The following is a 5136-nucleotide window of genomic DNA, read 5'->3' as shown; positions in this document are numbered from 1 at the left end:
TCTGGGGTAATTCTTCCGTGTGCTTCATTCCACGCTCCTTGATGTGGTTCTGCTGAGCGTGCTTCTCTTCCTCCTCATTATAGGCCTAGGTCTAACAGCTGCTTTTCACTCAGCTGCTGTGAAGACCTGAGCCCTGACTAGTGCTGAAACCAAACCCTGATCCCAACCTAAAAGGGGGACCGTGTTCCCGCATGCTGTGGTTTGGTACTCTTCCTGATCAGTCTCACGAGAAGCTTTGTGAGAGTCCCCTAACAGAGATGCCCATAACAGTGTAATTAATGGTCTGAAATGAAGAAGCCAGAACACATACTTGGTTTTATTTATTTGTTTGTTGAGCTGCATGTAGAAGTCAGGTGTTCTTCCCTTGAAATTAAACGTGCCACGCGGCTGCTGGCCCTGCTCTGCCTTCTCTCCTGTGGCTTGTTTCTTTAAACACCAATCCACACCTATGCTTAGCTGTGTTTAAATGGACACAGCGGGGAGCTTTGTAATTGTGTTTGTGTTTTATAGTTTACCGTAAATTCAGAGTTGAGCACAATACCGGATTGCTGGAGAAACCCCCATGCCTGCACGTTCCGGTCCCTCAACTCCAAGTAGTTTGGTGGTGCTATGATGCTACTCCTCAAGAAAAGTGACAATTCGTATTTTTACCCCTTTTCTGTCACTTTTTTTTTTTTTCTCTATTCATGAGGAACTTTCTAGCCTACTCTGGAGGTACTCTAAGGAGTAGAGCTTTGCTTGAGTATCTATTTGAAAATGCTGATAGTAGCAGTCCCCATCACCGCCACTGTGACTGCGTTCTCCAGAGCCCAATGTCTGGGCAAGCAGAAGTGTAGGAATTACTTAACTTCAGAGTGCAAAGGAAGCGCATTAGGAACCGATCTCTAGGCGTTTGGTTGTAGCCTGGGATGTGACAGACTGTCTGACCAAACTGGTTATGAAAGAAAAGGTGTGCCTCCGCCCCGTAATGCTTTTCCGTATCAAGGAAGGTCCTTGCAACAGACGCCCTACAAGCAATGCTCCTGCGTCCTGGTTTTCATAGGGGACTGGAACCCGATGGGACGGAAGTCTGCCCGGTGGCAGTATCACAGTGCTCTCCAAAGGGGGAAGAGCTGGGCTTCTGCTCTAAGTGCTGGGCAGCCTTAGAGAGCGTGTGAGCTGCCTGTCCTCGCCAAACCCAGAAGAGCGGCTTTCCCTTCTGCAGGGAAGCGGGAGGAGAAGCAGCAGTGTGCTTTAAGGGTTGTTGCTTTCTCCCTGAGATAAAAGGAGAAAGTATCTATTTCGAGATAGGCCCACAGCTCTCGCCAGTAAAAGCACTAGCTGTTCAGGAATGTCTCAGACACACCACTGATCACTTACTCTTGTGTAATTTTGCCCTCTATCCGGCAGTGGCCAAAGTGCTCTGCCAAGCCTATTTGCAATTTCTTCCCCCTTCTTTTCTAACTCAGAGTGCCTACGGGGATGTTTTGGGTTCTGTATTGGAAAAGTTTTCTAAGGCACAGCATGCCCACCTTCCTACATCTTTGTCAAGCCTTATCAGCCTGAAAACTGTTCTCTGAAGGCTGTAAATACAAGCTCTTAGACCATTTTGTGGGGTTGGATCTGGGGGGTGTGTGTTATGTACAAGCCCATGAAAGCATCTTGGTTCTATTAAAGCCTTTCTTAAATGAGAGTTGCTTAGATGAATATTTAGAGTAATGCAAAGAAGAAGAATTTGGGTGATTGCTGTGAATGTTCCCTCTGGTTCTCCTGCGCTGGTGATTATGTCTGTGTACATGTCTGGATCCCCGGAGGTTCTCCTGGAATGTCCCCTTTGGCCTCCTCCGTAACAGCGTAGAGGTGTCTATGAAAACAAACGCAGCGGGCAAATCCAAATGTACTCCTGGAGCATGGGAGCAGATAGCAAGCTTTGTGGTGCTCTTGTTAGGCTTAAGGTTACTGCCAGGAGAAGGAAGATTTCTGTCTGAGATTACAGAAGCCCAGGTAAACTGTTTGAGGACAACCTATCTTGTTTCTGAACAGTTTTTAAAGCAGCGATGGCAGTTGACGGACCTCTAGGTGAATTGGTGAAGTCTGTGTCCGTTGGTGGTGTTGCTCGGTTGCGAAGGATAGGAAATCCATACACCACCACCTCTTGTCCTTGTGGCCCATATAAGTAACAATATAATCCAGAGCATACCAGTGGAATGACAGCAGATAAGGATGAGGTTACTGGGATGTGCTATTTAAATCTTCTTTCTTTATAATGTGGTAAGCAAAGTATTGGTGATTTGGGATGAGTTGATTTCTCTGGGCTCTTGGATTCCAACACTAGCTCAGAGAACTCCTACACCTAGAGACCTACATCCTCACTCTTTTTCCCGTTTTCCAGGTGGGACCAGTTTCCAGAAACTCACTCATCTGCTCTGGGGTCCGTGGCAGAGAAAAGCAACAACATTGGGCTGACAAAAGCTGGTGCTTGCCTGCAGCGAGTGCCAAAGATGACAAAGCAATTGGGTAATAGCTGACTGTCCTATTCAGCCGGAAGGATGGGAGTACGCGAGAGGCAATTTCATCGGGGCTGGCTCCACTATCCATTCACCTCTTCTTCAGCCTCCTGGCCCTCTGCTGTAACTCTTGCATCCTTCTGGGAATATTAATGTTTCTTTTCTTCCAGTCAGAAGCAGGTTCATCCCAGGACTGCTTATCAAGGCATGGCAGCAAGTAGGGTAGACAGCACAGGGCTGTGGTTCCTGCTGTTGAATGCAAAGGAGCTGTTACGTGAGGAGAGATGCAAAGGTGGGAGCCCTGCCTGCAACAGCAGGCATGCGTCAGCATTGCACCAGCACAAGTGATTTCTGAATCAGTGCACACCTCCAAAACGTCAGGTGAGCGCGTGTGCAGGGCTGGTAGGGTCTCTGCTGGAGGTGGCTTTTCACTGCTTAGCTTTGTTTCTGTGCCCATCTGCGATGCTGTTCTGGGCTACTGGAGCTCCCAGGCCCTTATTTAAGCACCATCTTGTCCCTGTGTGCTCAGGCAGCATCAGGGCCGGTTTCCCTGAGGGAAGGAGGAGGGTGTCGGGGGAACGTGGAGCCATGGCCCCAGCAGCTGGGTGCCACCCTGGTTCTGAAGGACTCTGGCCTTTGCTCCCAGATGGCGAAATCCAGACTGTTTTATGCACCTGGTTCTGCTGTACTTTGCCACTTGCTTTGGCCGCTGTTTTGCTCTCAGTTGGATGAGGATCTCTGCCTGTCTTCTGCGACTTCACTGACTGCAATTTTCTCAGCTGCCTTCTCTTCTTAGGAAGGGAGCAGGGAGTCGCTTTGGGGTGTTTCTCATAAGTCAAAGTCTTGGTTTGCCAGACTTGCTCTTTTCTTCCTACTTTGACTGTTTCACCTCAGGTTACCTGTTCAGTCTCAAATGTGCAGGGCCGGATTCCTCCCTCTTCTGTCCCCAGTCCGTTTTCTTTGCTCCAGCCTTTGTGGTAGCTTGTCTCCAGGCCTAGAAAAGGAGCCAGTATTTTCTGTGCCAACAAAGTGAGCATTGTAATGCAGTTGCAGAGTGGGTGGATGTGATTGCCGACAGACGTATTCCTTCTGCTAGGGTGTGGATTAAAGCTCAAGGTGACTTTGTTCCTGCATAAATTCACTAACTTTCCCCAGGGAACCGAAGGGGCAGGGGTGGGAGGGGAGAAGTATGATAAATGAAAGTTTTGGAAGGAAATGCACTTACATAGTACGCACTACGAAAGCATAAATGTGTGCTCTGTGAGGAGCTTTCAACATAGCTTAAGGTAGCACTCCATGGATTAAAAAAACCGCCCAGGACGATATTTAGCTGAGAAGTTGAGCGGGGCTCTCTGCAGGCTGCTATCCCGGTGTAATTGCCTGGGTAAGTGGATTAGCAAGCAGCAGCGTGGCTTGTTCAGGGTTAGGCAGGCTTCGAGGGGAGCGAGGAGGGCACTGTTCCTCGCAAGAGGATGAGACGGAGGCAGGCAGCCTTTGCTGCTCTCTACCAGTCAGACCTGTTCGACACTGAAAGCTGTGGCAGACGGTGGGGTTGTCATCGCGTGCGCTCGCTGGGAAGGGTCCCATGGAAACAGTTCCTTTCAGAGCTATCACTTGTCCTTATCTGCCGCGAGGTGGGTATGGTGACAGCAAATCACATCTTGGGACACTTCTTCTCTGCCTTTGTTGCCATGGGAATCAGTGTCTTCCGCAGCTTTGTCTTCTGTGAAAAAAGAGAAGTGCTGTTACCTCCCCTGGCTCACCCACCAAAATGTGTCGAGGATGAGAGGGGTTGTGGTCAGCCACGTCACGCCTGGAGCAAAATGTTCGTGCCAGGGACGGGGCTGCAAGGTTGCTTGTCTTAAAATCTCATCCGGCCATGCACGTCCCTCTGCGGTAGTTACCACGTCTACGTTACGTGGTGGTGGTGCAGAGCACAAAGCGGTGAGGCACACTGGCCCAGGTAGCCCTGCTCCACTCGCCCTGGGTGTCAGACCAGAACTATCTGACCTTGCCAGAGTAACAGGGCTGGGACCTGCCCTTGCACCCACTTCGCAGTTAGGTGGAAGAATCTGGATCACGCAGACGTCTGACACGCCAAAACATGACGTCGTTCCAAAAGTCTGGCACGGCCCAGGGGTTCTAACGCCCATCCAGCAGGGACTCAGGTGCGGTCCCCTGCCTTTGTGGGAGAGGGAGGCTGGAGGGGGGGGCAGAGGTGCACCAGACTGGTGGGGAGAGGTGCTGTGTTTCGGCTCCCTCCCCAGGTTACTGAGCAGCCCCCGGCAGGGATGTGGGAGCCACGCATATTTCGTAGGAGTTTGAAAGCGTGTGGTATTTTTACTCCTCCTGGTCCTTCATAACCAGGAGGCGAAGGCACTGCGGAGCCTCTGAAGGGACCCAAGGAGTTTCCAGGGAGCGGGACCCCCGTCGGGAACCCAACCCAGGATCTGCATCTCTCCTGTGCTTCAGCTCATGGCCAAGCCCTGTCGAGTCTGGTAGGGAGAAAAGGGAAAATGCATTTACAAAGCGAACCTTAACTCTTAGGGGAAACCGTTTGGTCCCTGGAATTTCCCATGCTGTATGGGGAGCCAAGGCTCTCGCTCTCAACTATCCTGAGGTGATATGAGAAATCAGCTCGGTTCAGAGA

Source organism: Aptenodytes patagonicus, chromosome 1 (genome assembly GCF_965638725.1).
Source record: "Aptenodytes patagonicus chromosome 1, bAptPat1.pri.cur, whole genome shotgun sequence".
In the NCBI taxonomy this organism is placed as follows: domain Eukaryota; kingdom Metazoa; phylum Chordata; class Aves; order Sphenisciformes; family Spheniscidae; genus Aptenodytes; species Aptenodytes patagonicus.
This window is presented reverse-complemented; position numbering follows the sequence as displayed.